Here is a 19,470-nt window from a genome sequence, read left to right on the forward strand (position 1 = left end):
GATTAATAGTTAAATATTATTGTTGAGGGGCACAGACAGGACTCCGCACGCACACACACATAAAAAAATAAATAAAAAAAATTTAAAAGTTGCCTCAACAAAAGGGCACTTTGGGCACTCATCAGGAAAGGGGCGGGTGCTCAAGCCCCTCTAGCCCCCCCCTCTGCACGTCCCTGCATCACTGTAATATAGTTTAATTTTGTGATTTTCTTATTACAGACAATCCTGCTTCTGCAGTGTTTTTGTTCCTGGCATCACTACAAACCAGCTAATTCCTATAATGAGTTATTGTCCAGACTGACTTATCCTGACTGTGGATTCGGGCCTGTCCAAACACTCGAGCCGCAGGTGTGATCAGTTCTTTTTTGGACGTCTCCAGCTTTCTCTTTCTTGCACTCAGAGTCTGGTCAGATTGCATCAGTTGGTGATTATTTGAAACAAACTTCAGCCCCATGCTAATTATGGTCAGAGGTGCACAGTAAGCTTAATATTCCAAACGCATTCATTGTCTGGCGAAGCCACCATATAAAGTAAAATAAATAATGTATTTCTGGGGTTTGTGACCTTAGTTTATCCACTTCAGATATTAAGGGAAGTAAACAAACTAAGCTATAGGCCTGAAAGATTAATGAAAGGTGCCCAAAAATTATAGCTAATGATGGATGTCATCAGCCTCTCACAAACAGTTTAGTCATTTAAGTGTAATCTATGTTAGCTGTTTTTAGACACATCACTTGGGTGAATGATTGATAAGCAACACAAAACAGTTTTAAGTGGAAGTAACCCCATCAGCATTTAAAATGTCTTATCAGCTTAAGCCTGTTTTACACAGGTTAGGGCTTTCCATGCAAACCTCCCTCTTATTTTTAACAGTTTAGCTCTCAATCGCTGCCTTTGTGTCCGTGCCAGGCGGTAAATTAATATGCATTAAAGCTAAGCATTCAGGTGTGGAAGAAGAGACCTGGCATTTTGCGGAGAGCGGCGCAGAGAAAGTATGCTGTGAGTGATGAGGGATGGGACGGATCCTGACACTTTAAGTCAGCCCTTATTGAGTGTGCACACTCTGTCATCGTGTACCGGCCACTTCTTTCATCTGTGTCACACACAGAAGGCTTTAACTCCGTTAGCAACACCCACAACAAATACGGACCCGTCCTCTATGAAAGACACACACATGCACTGTGCTGTGTGTGTCTTTCACTGTAGTCGCTTACCATCTGGGACTACTATTGTGTGGCGTTTTAATAGGTATTCATAACACTCTGATTTATGCTCACATAGTGTTCAACTGATTTGCCGTTCCAGAAATCCTATAATAGGCTATTCTTGGCCAAATCTTGTCTCTGTAATTCATCTTTACATCTATTTGGTGATATTGCACAAAACAAAATGATGAAGGCGAAACTTGGCTTAGGAATGATCCTTTGTAATGAGAAAAACAGCCACGCAGATATAAACATGCAGGTCTAGAGAGCAGAATAGTGATCCTGGTCGCAGACATATGGTGCGGTAATGCAGAGCCTGGTGTGTTTCCCCTCAGGAGCACCTGTGGAGCTCACAGAGACTTTAGGTCCCCTAGACACTTAGAGGACAAGCAGCGGCCAGGTGCCGAGGAGACTGCAAGGCGCCAAATACATCACCACCCCTCGCTGTGTGACACATTGCGATATTATGGTGTGCACGTCCCATGTCTTCTCTCATCTTTCTCCCTCTCTCATTGCATAAAATAGGTTGGAAGAGGCAAACATGGCAATATTTTAATAAGAGGGACACATTAAAATTGGAGCCATGAAGCATGTCATTAAAAAATGTCTGCTCCAGGCCACCTACATCGCTCCCGATACCTACATGGGAAAGCTATAAAGTGCTTACACACTCACTCTGGATTCATCATTGCATCTATGCAATCCCTCTCTATCAGCCTCTTCGCCTGCTTTCTGTCTCTCCCGTCCTCCTCCTGCAGGGAGATGAATTGGCAGTGGGACTGACTCGGACTCATCAGTCACTCTGTCAATCCCTGAGGGGTGATCAAAGCTGCAGGACACAACCTGTCCCATTCGCAATGTGATTTAGTCATAAGACAGAGAGGCTCCAGACATCTCTGTTACACACTGTGTCTGTCAGTGTGCAGATGAATAGGAGCTGCAGAGATGGAAGCATTAAAAATGTTTTATCTGTATGGGATTGTCTCATTCTGTTGTTCTGTTTATGGGGGGGGGTAGTAAAAAAAAAAGTCAGAAAGCAAAGTGCAGGTCATGTATGATGATGATGATGTGTGCATGTACCTGGATACTGCTTTCCCATCAGTCACAGGGCAGCTGTAAGAGTGGATGAATCTCTGCTGCTGTCTGGCTACCTGCTCATTGCTCAACACTCATCATCAAATGATGTAGCTCTCTATCAGCTGACCTTATACACCCAGCTCTCTAGAATTTCCTGTTATCTACTGAGTTTAATGCAGTGAGTTCCCATCTTATCCTCTTGTCCAACGAGGCAATGCATGTCTTCTTTTCCATTTTTTAACTTTGGCTTCTGATGTTGCACTTCAATCTATCTATCCAGTTGTGGCTCCAATATTAATCTCCCTGCCAAAACAGATTTCCTCAAGATATATCTCTTTTCTACCCTCTTCAGTTGCAAACTAAATAATGCTGAGACCCTGTGAGACTTGAAAGAAACAAAACAAGTGGCACAGAGTGAATTCCAAATTTTCTCTCTTCAGTTTTTCAGGAAAAAATAGTCTCCCTAATGCATACAAACGTGGCTACAAGTACAAAGCTCAATTGCTTTTGTATCTGAATTTTAAAGATTGTCTTATTTTCCAAACAATCTTCAGATTATTTTTTAGTGTAGCCTGCTGGTGCCCATTTTACTGGAAACCCGCACGTAGCAGTACCTGTGGAGGGCTCAGTGGACGTCACGTGACTCAGTCAGACATAAAATGTCTTGTCTGCTTGCACTTCATCTTCACATTCTCCTGAGTCTGCTGACACAGTGCAGAGTGGATGCTTGACACCTGGGGTTGGCAGCATTTCCTTTCCTGCTAAGTATGACTTAAAGCGAGAGAGGGGAAGGCAAGCGCGGGCGTCACGCTCCTGCCTCAGCTGGGAACGACCAGTTTGGATTTGTGGAGATCCAACTAGCTGAAGGGGACAGATATAAACATTCAACGGTGTTGTTGTACAGCGTAACTGCACTTATCATGGAAGTGCGTACATGTTTTTCTTTCCTTGAATAAGGGGACAGACTTTATGTTTGTTATGTTCAGTATTGCATTGCCTAAAAAAACAGTTTACTGATACTGTGCAGAGATTTCAGATTGTTTAGACTTTTCCAGCTGCATTAAAATGCTGCTTTTATTAATAACTGCTGCTACTATAGAGTCAGTTAATGCAGGCATTGAGGTGGATGTATTAAAAATGGAAGCTTATAGATATTACAGATGTAAGGGTCAAGGTGTTAGTGCTATAGGATAAGTGAATACATGCTACATTTGTATCTGTTCTGCCTGAATAGGTTTCATATAAATGGGTCAATGTGATCATTGTTACAGACACTGCTGGCTTCTATTTGGAATACAAGCCTTTCATCTTTATAACTGCACTTTATTCCACTTTGTGGAATAAAGCAATATAGGAAAATTAGTGATCAGTGTAAGTCATCTTATCCTCTCAACGTAGCCAATGCCTTATATAGTGCTACTGAAAAACTGTATTAAAGTTCCTTTTATAGCTACTCTGCGCACATAATCGCCTCTGAACGTGTATAGAGCATGAGGGGGAGACACTGTAGGATTGCTTTAGTCTGCTCTATCTGCGTTTAGCAGTCTGTAGTAGTGCTTTGTCCTCTGCACTGCAGTAGGATAGGAGTATATGACAGCCATGTTTGCTAATTATGTTTTCTAAGCACATATTTCATCTGCTGTTCAGCGTTCCCTGTCTGCACTCGTCGTACCCCCCTCCTCCTCGTTCATTCGGCCCATGCTTTAATTCTGTAAGACCATGCCACCGGCTGGTCTATTAGCGTAATTTAAAACTCTGGAAGAGAAATGAAATAATAGAGGTTTTATCAGCTATAAATCCAGTATGGCATTACTGAGAGCAGACTGACTCTGAAAATTAGCATGAAGGCTATGAGCTGCTAATACTACATCTTGTGTCAAACTGGTGCATATCTTGCTGTTCTTTTAGCATCTGTTTATCTATTTTTCACGTATTCTGTCACCCTGTCAAGAAAAATTAGCTTTTCAGGCTCTGTGTGTTCAGCAGAGGATGTACAAGATGCTCTGTCTTTTGCTTGAACATCAAAACTCTTTATGCATTAAATGAATTTCTTCTTTGAAAGTTTCATTTTTTTCTGATTTAAAAAAAAAAAAAAAGTTAGACAGCATTTAAAATCTTCAGGTCAGCATAACAACTGATGATGATATCCCTTTGTCAGTGGTGATCACAACGGTATCGCTTTCTCACTCTTCAACCCCTTTGTGCACAGCGCTTCCAAAATGTCTGTTTTGTCAGACGCACAGCTGCAACTCTCCCTGGCGTGAGTGTGTCTCAACAGATGCTGTAGCATATCTGTGAGCATTTTAGGGTAGATAAGTAAAAAGAACACTGGCATTGTGACCATCACAGATGCCTCTGATTGCATGCTGAATCAGGAAGGAAATTCCTTTAGGACGAGGACTGAGGATCAACAGCTAGAGTCTGCTCGGCCAAGTTGGCATGGCTTCGATGGTGAGCATAGGCAAAGCGTATCCATTTGAAAAACCTAGGCATGTAAGTACTGATACGAGCACAAGAGACAACAAATGTGAATCCAGTTCAAACCTCTTGTGATGGTTGTACACAACAACTGGTGTTATGTGATGGCTGAGGTGACAGACGCTGAGACTCTAAACCTTCTCTCGTGCACTGAAGTCACACTCAGCAAGGGATTCAGGAAGCAGTGGTGTGGGACTAAAAGATGATATTTTTTGACCATGATGTTGGGAAAAGGTTAAATAGTTAGTCTTCACATGTAGTTGGTTATGATCAATAATACTTCCTGGTAGGGCTGGACGATATGGCCTAAAATTCATATCGCGATATAATTTGAAGAATGTGCGGTAACGATATATATCACGATATATTCTTTTCTTCTGTATAACGTATTTTCCACACTATAAAGCGCACTTAAAATCCTTAAATTTTCTCAAAAATCGAGAGTGTGCCTTATGTATGAATTCTGGTTGTGCTTACTGACCTCGAACCAATTTTGGCGTGCAGAAATCTGTTAAAAAATGTTTTAGTACAACTTTGGTAAGCTGCACTGCTTGATGGATTGTCAGAGCATTACGGCTGCCGTAGTGAGGAGCTTCGCGGAGTAATCTGGGTCTAAAACTCCGTCCGCTTCAGGTCCCAAAGTCAAACGAACACTAAGAGTTAAAAACGGTCTAAATTCTTTCATCTTTAATAAAATCATCAGCGTTGCTGCTTTATCGGGTGTAACAATTAAGTTTAACATCCATGAAAACAGAATTTATTAAATTTAACGGAGTCAGAAGTTAACAGGAAGTTAGCTCGCTAGTTTACACCTAAACATTTCATAGCATGTTCTGATAGAGATTTTTGAAACTAATTCAAACGTACAGCTCTGCTACCACTTCCAACATAAATGAAGACAGAAAACTAAACAGCAGTGATGTTTGCAGGGTTACTGAAGTTGGGCTAGCTGCTATATAATGATGTGCTACGTGATTGCTAGCGACACAGCTATGTTAGCATAACATTAGCACAGTGAAGCTGGAGGATGAACGCCAACTTTTTTTCCACTCGATAAAAGTTAACGTGAGGGATTCTGGTGGTCAGGGACAAATGCAATCGCATAGCAGGATGCTATACACGGAGCTGCGAGAGAATTCAACATTAATGAGTCAATGTTACGGAAGTGGAGGAAGCGCAGTTTTTGGCTTTCCCCATATTTCAAAAGTGCTTCATTTCTTTGCTGTGACTGTGGCCCGCCATAATTTGTAGATGATAATGGTTTTAGCCGCTGCGATGCTTTGGACCAAAACAGGCACCGCTTGATGACACATCAACATGCGCTATCGCGATAGAGCGATATAGTCAAAATCTCTATCGTTGGCCAAATTTATATCGTTTCTATCGTATATCGTTCATATCGCCCACCCCTACTTCCTGGAAAGAAACTGTATTTAGCCACATTAAGAAAGGAACATTGCACTAGCATACTGTGCCACATTCATTATTATTCATCTCAGGCTCCCTTCCAGTGTTTTTTGCCCTGCCTCTCTCCCATCAACCACAGCTGGTCACAGCAGATGACTGCCCCTCTCCGAGCCTGGTTCTTCTGCTTTCTTACTGTTAAAAGGGAGTTTTTCTTTCCCACTGTTGCCAAGTGCTTGCAAAAGGGGTCATTTGACTGTTGGGATCTGTATCCTTGTAGGGTATCTGCCATACAATATAAAGCACTTTGAGGCGAGTGCTGTTGTGATTTGGCACTCTGTAAATAAAACTGAATTGAATTGCTTGCTGGGTTTCAGGTTTGGCCAAGTGAATGTCTTTATCTAAGTGAATAAATTGGAGTAGTGAAAATATAACAGCAGGCATTAGGAAGCTTAGCTGCGAGGGGAAATGGAACTAAAATTTAGTTATCCACTTGGTGAAGTAAGTGCTGGATGCAACAATCCCTATACGATGAGCTGTTGGGTGCTTTACAGTTGGCGTTAAAAATGTGAAAGTAAATGCAAATCCTCTGCTGCGCCAGCTAACGTTGTGCAGGCATTTGGCATTTGACACTGAAGACCTGGCAAGCGATAAAGACAAAGACAAGAGTGTTAAATTAATGAGCAGTCACATTTACTTACTGTACTGGATTCATTCTGTAGCACAAGCCTGTAAAAAATAAATAATTAAAATGACTGACAATAATCCATATGGAATAAGCGTATGGTGTGTGTATATATGACACATACAACTTGTATGTGTTCACACAAGTGACTCCAGAGAATGGAATTTATGAAGTTGAACATAATTTTATGAAAAAGTAAACTTGTTTGATAATATTTTTTTCTGTTTTTTAATTGCTGTCAGTCTTTTCGTGTCTCTTTTGTGTGTTGCAGTGTTATTGATTTTGCATTCCTTTTGCGTTCTGCATTCTTCCTCAGAGTCCATCTGTTTAACTCCCACACATAAACTAATCTGAGATGCTGAGACCACAAAAAAGTAAGAAAAAGTAGGATGTAAACTGCCTGAAAACAAAACATTTTTCTTACAAGTTGTTGTTGTTGTTATAAAAAATACCATTGCAGTTTTCAGACTTAAATCACTAGACTCAGACAGTATGCGCTGAAGACCTGGCACCATACAAATGACACGTCTAATATGTTTCTCCTGCAAGGTTGGGGCCAGAATATAGGCATAGTCTTCTAAGAGCTCTCACTGTTGGGTTTATCTCTTTACACACGTCCAATATGAAAGACTTTTTTTCACATGCTCTTAGAGTGACCTCTGTTTTATGTTTTATGACCTGAGTTGTTCCTCCAATGAGTCACATTTTTCATGTTTCTTTCTCATAAACGCTACCTCCTATATTCTCTAGTAGCTGCTGCTGTTGGAGTAGGAGCTAATGCACTAATGTAATACCAAATTGTACAACCAAATACAGCCTGTTATTGTGAATCCTAATAAGACATAAAGACATAAAAGAACAGACTGTACTTTGGTCAATTAGTTAGTGGGTTGAATATGTGGCTTTTGCCCATTGCCAAATCTTTTCTGCCAGTTGTCATCTTGGAGGATAGAGTTCGCTCACAGACTGTGAAGATACAGGACTGCCACTGTTGCAGAATCTCATCTCTGTCTCTCTGCGTTGAGATTGCCTCCAGCGATGACAAGCCTTGTTTTTCCCAGTGAAGGAGATCCCGCCCCACAACAACTTCCACCAAAGCTATCGATGAAGCAATCAGCATAACAAACTCTATGTCTACTTCACACTTTGCTTACGGCAGTTGGATCAAAGGGTCAGAGTCTGGACTCACTGCTAAATGGTGCTAATCAGGCACCAATCAGGCACCTGATTGTCAGCACCGGGTTTCCCAGAAGCTCAAAAGAAGAGTTAATAGCAAAAAAAAGCTTTTTTTCATTGGCAGAGAAGATTTATTTTTCATGTTCAACTTTGTTGCTCACCCCGCAAATGCATTTTCCTTATAAATGTGGCACCATTCAAGGAGAAATAAACAGGCTTTCCTGGGGAATAAGATTTATTGCCAAGAAGAATTGTTACAAAGAAGTAACACAAATTTTCTTATTTTTTGGGGGGCCAGATTTAGATATGGAAAAATTGTTCATCTTGTATATATCTTTGTATATACATATATTCATATTTTCCTCATACAGACATGTATATAGGTATGCAGACTCTTGCCTTGCAAGTCACTGTTGCACAAAAGATTAAAATGCAAAGAACTGGCCATGTGAAGCAGGTCGGACCCAAAAGCAGACTCGCAGGCAGGACTTAAACTCAAAAACATACAAAAATAAAACTAAACTAAACTGGAATTCTGGAACCTAACATAGGGGGAAACACACAGCCATGAATGAGGGAGAAGGAGACACTGGACTGAGGGAAGCAGAGGTTTAAATAAACTCGGAATGACGAGGGAACAAAAAACACATGGGGAACCAGCTGAGATGAATTAGGCACAATGAGACAGGCAGGAAAGCAAACCTGAAAATACTAACCCAGGACACAGACTGTCAAAGTACAACAGGAAACGTGGTGAGACATAGACTGTGACAACCAGACATGGAGCACACAAACGACTGGGGAGACGATGGGACACAAGAGGGACACGGGAACGGGCAAGAGGAATAAAGCACAGACACTACTAAGGAGGCAAGGAAGAGTGAGAAAGGTACACAAGGACGAGGGAACCCGAGGGAGAGAGAGAGACCTGACATGCTGGGAAACATGGACACACAAGATAGGCAGCAGGAAACATGGAATAACACACAAGGAGGGAAACAAGACAACAAGCAACAAGACAAGCACCATAAACACAGACGCACAGGGAAGGACACAGAGGACAAAGACACAAAGGGAGCCTAAATGTACAAAAGCTAACATAGAATAAACTCAGGATTACCCAATGACCCCAAAATAAGAAACCATAATACAAAATGTCGCCAAAACAATATTATGTCCTTGGTAATTTCTTATGCCCAGCTCAGAAGGCATCCACTCTAAGTAAATAGATGTGTTCATGGACACCCGCAGCACGTGATAGATATTAATTATGAACAGAGCAGGGTTTTAATAGTTTTGCAAATTTCATTTGACTTCAGATTTTCAATTTTATATCAGTTTTAATTCGTTTTTACCAATTGTTTGCTAGTTTAGTTTAGTTTTTATTTTTTGAAAATCCTTAGTTTCAGTTTAGTTTTAGTTGTGTTTGCAATAATTAAGTGCAACAAAATCCCAGTTTCATCATATCAGTCATGCTCTTCTGCTTATCCTTGGGTATGTTGCTATTCCAGCTACCATACCCTGCACCCTGGACAGGTCGCCTGTCTGTCGCAGGGCTAACACGCAGAGACAGACAACTCACATTCCCACCTATGGGTTCTTTAAATAAATAAATACATAAATAAATTAGGGCAGATGAACAACCATTGATACCAGGCAACTCTAAAATGTATATCTTGGCCCCAATGAGACTATTAACTCTTGCAGCACCGGGTGTTCGTAATTTTGGTTCAAGTGATAAACTTTTTGAAGGCAGTTGACTCACACAGTTGTGTAGATGTCCCCGTCCTGTTGTCTCGGGATGCATCACGCTGCCTTGCCTGGGGTTAGCTTCTGTTTCTGGGGATGAGGGTTGAGTGTGCTCCCTTCTCAAGGTAAGCTAGGTTAGCCTTCTTGTGTGAGCTTTTCAAGTTCACTTTAAGGTTTGTGGGATTTTTTCCTTTAGAAATGTCCCTCATAATTTGTCTCTTTCCACTACAAGACACTTGCTTTATCCAAAACACAGTCATATTCAAAGTAATCCCAAATTGGACTCTGGCGCTTTCTCCCGACTTTTCCTGACATGATTCTGCGCGTGGACGGAGCAGCAACACAGACGACTCGACTAACGTGCTGCCACCTGCTGGCATAATGAGACAGCAAGAATAAATCTGGAAACTAAACTTCATTTTCACCCTCGACTATTGTAGGACACGCACACATCAATGAAACTAAACACATTTTTGCTATAAATTCAGTTAATTTTAGTTAGTTTTGTGAACACTCATTACAGTTTTAGTTAGTTTTCCTTTTTTTGTTTTTGTTTTTATTCCCGTTAACGAAAATGTTTTTTCACTTCTAGTTTTCGTTATTTCGTTAGTTTTCGTTAACGATAATAACCTTGGAACAGAGCCATTTCTGCCTTCGTGACTTTGTACCACACCTTACCTAGTCTGGAAATTGACTTCAGATCCACTGTGCAGAATATGCACTGTTCTCTGATGAAACTCAGGTCTTTGTGAAACATGTTAGGAGGCTCTCGGCTTGCAGCTGCCAAACTGAATGGGCGGTGCCTAGTTAGGTGATTTACAACCTTGGTGTCAGGTTGTCAAGCGTTAACACTTTCAGAACCGTGGACAGCTCCAGCCAAAGGAACGATCGAAGGTTCCACCATTCCTTCCCAACTGATGAAACCGCAGACACAGAATATTTTCATACGCCAGGACTGACTGTAATTAATCAGCATGCATCTTTTATTTTGAGGTTCGAGTGCAAGATTCAGTTTCATAACACATTCAGAATAAAGAACATTCACAGCTGTCTCTGAATTTTCTTCAACTGGAGGAGCCATAAGGGAACAACCGTATGAAGCGCAGACATCACACTCAGCAGACACCATTATGATTTTTTTTAAAAACCAGTCAGAGATCGAGATGGCTCGGCTCCCTCTGTCTCGGCTCCCTTTTATGGTTCTTCTTACTGCCATTGAGGAACTCTGGAGCCTGACAGTGAAAGTGAAAGTGAGAGAAATGGTGTCATCACAGAACAGATTTATTTCCTTGCTGACTCTGGTGAAAAACAGGTGCAGGGATACCAGCTTAGTTTTTCAAAGGTGCCTCCAAGACACAACAGATGATGCTTTGTCGGTGACTCGTGGTTATAGCAGGTGCAGGATTTTCTAGGGGCATTGTGAGTGGCGGACTTATGGCTTTCAGATTTGTTTATTGAGGAAAATAACTGTTGATGAAGTTATAAAGTTCTAGTGCTCCCCACAGGGAGTCGGAAGAACCTGGAAAATAACCCAAGAACAACAGAGCTGTCATGGTCCTGGGTCTTTTGACCCAGCGTTTTAAGTTTGAGTTTATTTTGTTCATTAGGTTATCTAAGTTAATTTGGTTATTAGACTCCTTGTGTTTTCTTCCCCTGTATTTAAGCTTCCCCTCACCCTTCGTGTTTCATGCTGCGTGTCTTATGTTATCAAGTTTGTATTATCATGCCTAAGTGTTTCTAGTTCTTATTATTTCCCCCTCCGTTTCCAACCATGTTAAATCTCCCCTGCTCTTCATGCGTTTCATGTCTGTGTCTTACGTTGTCAAGTTCTGGTTGCCGTGTCTAAGTCTGCATGTTTCCTGTTTTACTTTGAAAAGGGGTCTTGTGTTCTGTGCTCATGCGGTTAGTTTTCTCTTGCCTGTGCATCATTATGTTTATCCTAGTCAGCTGTTTCCTCATGTGTCTCCACTTCCCCTAATCACCTCCTGTGTATTTAAGTCCTCTGTTTTCAGTGTGTGATTGTCAGGTTGTCTGTTGTCCACGCCATGTTTCCTATGCCATGCTTCCAAGTTTCTTGTCTAGGTTTTTCTTATTGTTTGTTTAGATCCCCCAGTTTAGGTTTGTGTTAATTTTGCTTCAGTTTGCCTTGCCCTTTGTTTGTACCTTTTCTACCAGCCATATTAAACGGCTCGCCTTTTGTTAACATTTCAAGTTCTGTTCCTTGGAGTCTGCGTTTTGGGTCCTTTTCTCAATTCATACAGTCTGCCCTCGCCAGACTGTGACAAGAGCTAACACTTCTGGCTTTTGCCTGCCATGGACCACTTTCCTTGTGATGTACAGAAACTCTGTGTTGAAGGAGTCCAGCGGAGCAATGTAACTATACTACAATGCCAAGCTGCTTGTCGTGGTCTGCGAGGGCAGACCGTGTGGAGAGTGTGTTTGTTGGACCCAGGTGCGGACACAGACGCAGGAGGCAAAACTTTTGCTAAGCTCAAAACGAGCCTTTAATCAGGGCTGATACAGAAGGCAAAATAACAAACCACAAACTATGGGAATGACAAAACTAAGAACCTAAACTGGGAGTAACTAAAGGCTATGAACGAAGACCAGGACTGAACTATGACAAAGTACTGTGGACAGACTATGAACACGACATGAAAAACTGTGAACAAGATCTCGGTACTGGCACATGAAGGTGTAGGGAAACATGACTGGAGAACGTGACTATGAACGTGTCCAATACCGAATCTTGCAGGCTAGAATCCTGACGTGCAGCTAGAAATAACAGGGTGCACGAACAGACGACGCGACACGAAGACACACTGGGCTTAAATACACTAAGGAAGTCATCAAGGAATTAGAGACAGAAGGGGAACACAGCTAGAAACACTGACATAAGACAGGAACATGAACCTTCAGAGTAAAACGGGAAACAAGACACCACTAAACAAAGACGCAGACACGACAGTGAGAGACAGACTACACACTGAACTAAACCTGCAATAAACATGAGAACACAAAACCTAAGAACTAATCCCTGAACAAGAATAACTGAAACATAGATTCGTCGTCGTGGTCGTCATCATCATCATCAGAAAAGCAAAAACACACCAAAACATAACAACTCAAAATACTGGGTCAAACTGACCCAGAACCGTGACATTGCTCTTGTATATCCTTGCTATGAAGGTTTGCAGTTACCAAAGTGGTTGCTACATAGACGAATGAGAACAGAAGTGGCCTACAGAATGAGTTATAGCCTGAGTTGGGCATTGCTGAAGGAGGCTTTGCAGTGAGGAATAAGGTCTGACACGGGGATGTAGCTCCTCTACCAGAGGACTGGTACACATTATGCACATTATTTGTTTATCTTTGTGTCTTCACTTTTTGACTATTTGATAAATGAAGAAAAATGTGTCTTCATACTCTTGAGCTGGGCCTAAGTGGGCCACAATGGTAAACTTTATTAATAGGATAAGTGAAACAGTGACAGCTTTTAGCTGCAGCCTATACAAAATGGAACAAAAACAACACATTCTCTGACACTGTGCAAACAGAAATATAGGTTTTATAGGTTTAAGAAGAGAGTGTTGTTTCAGGGCAGATGTATCAATTGGTTTGCCTCCATGGCCACGAATCAAAAAAAGGAAAAATCAGAAGCTCTGAGCACATAAGTAGCTCTTGCTGTCTTGATGATAAAGCAAAACCTTGCTGCAGGGTGTATGGGTCAGCCTTAATGTTTGGAGACTGGTTTTGTTTTTTCTCACAAAAAGAACCTAACTATTGATAATCACAGCAAGCCTAAGGGTCTTCTTACAGTATTTCCCTCTTCTTCTAACTGGTGTTAATGCTTTGCGTGTCATGCTTTCCAATGAAGCACTGCATTTCAGTTGGAAACTTTTTAAAAAAAAAGTGTAGTTTTGTCTTATACGAGGAAACTTTTAGGAAAATAGGAAAGGAATTTTTATTCCTTATAAATATATCTGTGAAATATATATTTGCTGACTCGAGTACACATGCAAATCTCTTGCTTTTGTGCTTTTTTGTTAGGGGGAAATGTAATACAATACAGCGTTTTTAAAGGTTTAATTGAATTGTAATCCAACCTCGTTTGGCCCCGTCCTTCTTAGTCCCAGACTTTTTGAAGGAGTGTGCATGCAAACGTAAACACAGAGATCACGCTGACCAGATATATTATGCAAGTTTGGCAGTAGCTCATACTTCATATCAGCTCAATTTGTGGCCCGTTCTACAGTCATCTCTTTGAAGCGTGAGTGGTGAAGTGGTGTAGCTGTGGCGGTAATTTGCCCACCCATGCTGCTGTGTGTTCAACTGTGAGGCTTTTACGTATAAATGATGCTGTGTTAGTTGACAGTGTGGCTGATGGGATGGAGCCGAGCTGTCATAACTCTTCTTTACCAGCACTTCATGAACCTTGGCAAACAGCTGACCTCTAAGGCTCTTCCTGCCTGTGAGAGCATACTCTTTGTGTGTGGTGTGCATGGGTTGTGCTGTGTTGAACGTGGCATCGTTATGAATATGGAAAGAAAGTGTAGCGGCGGTCTGGTCATTGTCATTCAAATTGCCTATTAAAGAACAGCTGATAAATGATGACTCAGAGTAAAGTAATGAACAATTAAAGGAGACGCCTGCTCCCCTCAAAGGTGAAAACAAAACACAAATTTGACATGTTATCATCAAGCTAAATGGAAACAAGTTAATTAGAGCTAGAAGCAGGCTAAACTTATTTTCCTGTGTCTTTCATTTTCAGGTAAAGATGTGCTCTGCAGACCTGTGTTGACAGCATTTTTCACTACTAGTTACTGTACAAAATAATTGCATGGTTAAAGCTGTCTGTTGAATTCCATCCCGCCTCTTATAATTCAGCTTCTGCAGGAATCTCCAGGCGTGTATCTCATCACTCAGCAGTGCCACACACTTTGGCTTCCCTCCAGTGACTACAGTTTTACCACTGCACCCCCCTGACTTAACTTTCACATACATCAACCCGCAATCAGAACTTGGCTGAGCCACCCAATGTGTTGAATTGCACAGCAGTTCCCTGTGATAAGTCTTCTAAGCCTTAGCGATGCAGATTTATGATTGAAATATGTACTGTTCAGTACAGAACAAGAACTGCAGAGTAACGTTGGGCTGTATGCTTCGGCCCAACACCCTTCTTGTGTTCCATTTTAGATTTTTGCATCCTTTAGTAGCCAAAGAATAGTGTGCTTTTGTCGGCTGTCCCTGGTTTTTCATATATTCAAGCTGCAATTGCATCGAAAGGGATTTACTTTGGATTCTTTTCAGCATTCCTGTGTGGTTGTGTCATGGTCCATCCTGCTGTGACCAATGGCATGAAAAGGCACAACCGAGGCAAGACCACATTGTAAAAAGAGTCTGAGCGTCCGACCTTACTGAAGCAGCTGTCAAGGATTTGGAAAGTAAAGTTTTCTCTACAGTGTTATAGAGGAGGATTATGCCAGACCAGCACTTATTATGGACGGGGTTCAGCCTGAGAAACTTTTTCTAGGAAGAAAATAGAGTGAGGGAATGATGGAGGAAGGCAAGTGAGCTAAAGAGAGAGATATGGAAGGACAGCTGTTCGGGGCACACATCCTATAGAGGGGGGGAAAAATGTGTGTTTATGCTGGGGGATCATGCAGGGAGGTGAGACACTGGTAAGACTTGAGCCTCAAGGCTTAGCTGAAGAACAATCAATAGCCTGTCAGGCCTGCAAATGAAGGAGCAATACCTTCATCTTCCCCGGATGTGCAAGTTTCCGCATCTTGTCATTTTGATTTTGCTGTCCCAAAGTGAACATACGCATGGAGCAGAGATTAAATGCTGTTATGTCTCAATTTATGCATTTAGAAAAAATGGATGAGAATTTTTGCTCTTCATAATCCTTACTTGGTGTTAAACGCAGGATGGCACGATCCATTGAAGCACAATTTTACCCACAAAAGAGCCGAAATAGACCACTTCACACTACAGTTTAGTGACTGTTTAAATAGTTTTTTAAAAATACCTCTACGCAGAGTGTAACTTTAGACTTGTCCACCAGTGCTGAATTACTTAAGCAGTAGTCTTCCTTAGTGGGAGTAAAGCCATCCACAGCTCACTCGCTGATTTGTGCCAGCGCTGGCCAACGGTCCCTCAGTCACAGCTGTGTGAGTTCTGAATGCGCCACAGCTGCGGGACTCATGAGACCCATGAGACAAATGATTATCCATTACCACACACAGCAAAGCAGTGGCTTTTCAACACCTCTTCCTGTGTTTTTTTAATTCAAAACAATGTTGTTTGGGTTTGTGATCCTCACTGCAAGGCCGAATATCGTCCTCCCAGGACATAACCTGAACTTAAAGTGTCGTTCTTGATCTGCCTCAGCAGACAGAGAGCTGTTTGTTAGAATACCAGGGTCACTTTTTGTTCCTTGTCTGATCTTGAGGAATTTTGTCTAAATGCTGTGAAAGGGCTATCTGTGTCCACAGTGGTGGTACGGTGTGTCATGTACTGCATGTTTTACAAGCTAATCTTCTTCCTTAGCAATTGCTGGAAGGATACACATCTTGCATATTGACTTGTATTCACATGCTCCACATGCTGCATACATACACAAACACTGTAAAGGGCCACAGATGGTAAATATAACTCACAGGGTGACTGATCACATTTCAAGCCAAATGACACTCTGTTTATAGCTATAGGAACATAACTAACTTGGCTGTACGATCACTGATGACCACAAACCAACATCTATCTCCTGAGCGTGACTCACTGTAGGAATGCTCTTCAAGTTTTATACTAAATGAATGTTGACAGCTTTCCTGTTTTCCTTTGGTTTTTTTCCATGGATGATCTTTAAACTTGCTTGTCCAGTTGGCTGTCTGCAGTCTCCCGGGAAGAGGAAGGAGACAAGCTTATAATGATGAGGAGTAATGGTGGGACATAATTATATTTGTTATTTGCGTCACTGGAGCCCTAATTAATTCAACTCACTAATGGGAGGAACAAAACTGTCTGTTTTTGTGAGCTGCATTGCTCTTTGGGTTGTTCTTCACAGCAGTATGCACATCCAGTTTTGTTATCTGACTGGTTTCTTATCCTTTCTCCGTCCTGATGCCGCAGTAACATATTAACGTTATGCTTATTCCTCTGTCACCACTTGACTTCTTTGTGTTCTTTTCTACTGTTCTGCCTTCCCACTCAGCCTCACAGTGCTTTTCACTCTCTGCCTGACCTTAGGCCTTTTGACATTGCATCTTTCAACAGAAATTGACAACCCTGAAGGCAGTCCATTCAGTCTTGTCCTTGGCTTGAAATCTTTAATTCAATAAATGTGCTGAAATAAAAAAATAGGCTCAGAAAAGCACTGTCGTAACGATATATTGTAGATTCCATTCCAAGTATGTCTAACCCCAAAATAATATGTGGATTTTAAGTCTGATTAATAGGGCTTTGTTACAAAGGCTGCAAGCCCTATGTGGCCAAACAGTATATGAACAGTGCCCACAAATATGTTGTAAACCAGACATGCCACAAAAACTACTTTGGATACTTTTTTTAAATTATTCCAAGAATAAATGGAATTAAAAGTGATGATAATAATATAATAGTAATAGAAGTACACGCACGCACCAAAGAACTGAAGATAGAGAACGTCTTTGCTTACGTCTTACTTAAAGCTAATGTTGTTTCTCATATTGCTTTTTTCATGTATTTATTTAGTGCAAACTTTCTAACCACTCAAAAGCTGCACCGGCAGCATAATGCTTGTTGAGGAATGAATTTATCTCCAGACTACAGTACCCACATGTTTAACATGCAGCTTTCAAACCAAGTCTATGTGGACTGAGATAAAACTCAAACTATCCTTACAATTTGTGTCTGTGTGTGTTTGTAGAAAGCACGGCATTGCCATACAGACGTTCTATTGGCAATAGCCTGGGTCATTGTCCTTCATCGAGCTTATGCAGTACTTTTTACACCATACAGAGGGAAACTTTGGCTGCCATTCTTCAAAAAAATGGAAATGAAAATAGCAGCCGTGCCCCCGTAAGTCATCCTGTGGGAAGAAAAGTGACCCCTCTTGTGTGAGATTGATGCGCCAAATCAGATTGCAGACGCCTGCTGCTCCTCTTACCTGAAGGTGCTCACGGAGGACCATCATTCACACTGGAGTGCAAGCGCTTTGATATTCTGTGTACCTTCCTTTGGCTTTTCAGCTTTGTGTGCGTGTGTGTTTTTTGTGTTTGATCTCAGTAGTGCGGTAGACAAACATAGCGCTGAGAGGTGTATTCAGTAGTTGCGTTCGTATAACACGGGCAGGCACATTTACTTTTAAGACTTGTCCACTCACCTTGACATGCTTCTCCCATTTAGTTTGAGGTTCAGATTGAGAAACTGAGTTCTGTCAGGTCTTTCAAGGTCACCTGCCTAGGGCTCACTCATTTAAGTGAGTCTTAGGCCAGCTGGTCCGCTATTCTATAAAATCACAGAGCAACAACTGGAGTGTGCTCCTGAGTAGCCTGCTGTAAACACACGCTCCCCGAGGTTGTGTTGTCAACCCTCTTCAGATTTAATAACAACTCCAGGCTGGTTAGGCAGATGCAAGAAAAGTTAATTCCTTTTCTTTTTTTCTTAAATATGTGTTTTATTATTTGAATGAGTTTGTTTGCATGGGACATTTCAATTTATTGGCTTGAGTAAAAACGAGGTAAGGAATACAAACCTGACTCACTTTTTTTTTTTTTTTTACAGATATTTGACCTGCCCAGCCAGCAGCACAGTCTGTCCCCTTTCCTAATTCTCACCCTCCTCAGAAAGGTAAGATTTCCTTTTTCACCTGTAGCACCTCCACCTTCCATCTCCTACGACAGTCTGTTAAACTTGCAGCAAAATAAAATGTAGAGCTTCTAATTTCCTAGGTGGTTTCAGTAGCTCGCCTCCTTTAGCATCTCCTGTGTAATATTCTGTTTATTAAACAAAGACTTCGAAGCTTTTACCTCACATAAATCTGCATTTCTTAAATGTCATCAACTCCATGCCCAGAGCTGATTGCAATCCAGATGCAACAACAAGGCTGATAATCTTTTCCAGCTTACAGTAGAAACTGAAAGTCGTGAGGTTGAATCTATGTGTAACTGAAGGGGCCACACTGATAACTCCCTCCTGCACCTTGCTTCAAAGAGAATCCCAGCTTAAAGGGGCTAACTAAAATTAGCCAGGCAACAGATAACCTGTGCCTTGAGATCAAAGAGAGGCTGAACTGTCAGGCTCTTTGGCGGCGCCTGTGGTGGCAGAGCTTTAAAAGGAGGAATGCAGAGAGACACAGAGATGGGCAGAAAGTGAAGTAGGCTCCAGAGCTATTCATGCAAGGGGATGAGTGTTCAGGAGATCCAGTATCGACATGTAAAGTTCCACAGCAGGAGATCGTTCATGGAGGTTTTGGACTGAAGGGTCAAGGTTTTGTGGGTTGCACATCACGCTCTTCTCAGACAGTGCATCTGCTACGCAGAAGTCTGAGCATCCTGGCTTTGCATTCAGCAGGGTCTTTGATCACATGTGTTCATATGTTTGTAAGTGAGTGGGAGACAGCTTTATTCTAGAGTAATGCTGCTCTGTACTCTGCCACGTCCTCAGATTGTTTCTGGAAGCGTTTCCATTACCAGGAGGATGTGTATATATTTC

At 41.6% G+C, this 19,470-nt stretch overlaps 1 protein-coding gene across 1 annotated transcript in view; it reads left to right on the forward strand.

Annotated features, from left to right (window-relative positions):
* tspan9a (tetraspanin 9a) overlaps window positions 1–19,470 on the forward strand; it is a 183,348-nt gene that overhangs the window by 32,774 nt on the left and 131,104 nt on the right. The window contains exon 2 of the mRNA XM_005734804.1: window positions 18,541–18,606. The gene's annotated coding sequence lies outside the window, so the exon portion shown is untranslated. The remainder of the gene's footprint in view (window positions 1–18,540; window positions 18,607–19,470) is intronic.

Source organism: Pundamilia nyererei, unplaced genomic scaffold (genome assembly GCF_000239375.1).
Source record: "Pundamilia nyererei isolate P.nyererei 1_Seehausen unplaced genomic scaffold, PunNye1.0 scaffold00060, whole genome shotgun sequence".
NCBI classification, from domain to species: domain Eukaryota; kingdom Metazoa; phylum Chordata; class Actinopteri; order Cichliformes; family Cichlidae; genus Pundamilia; species Pundamilia nyererei.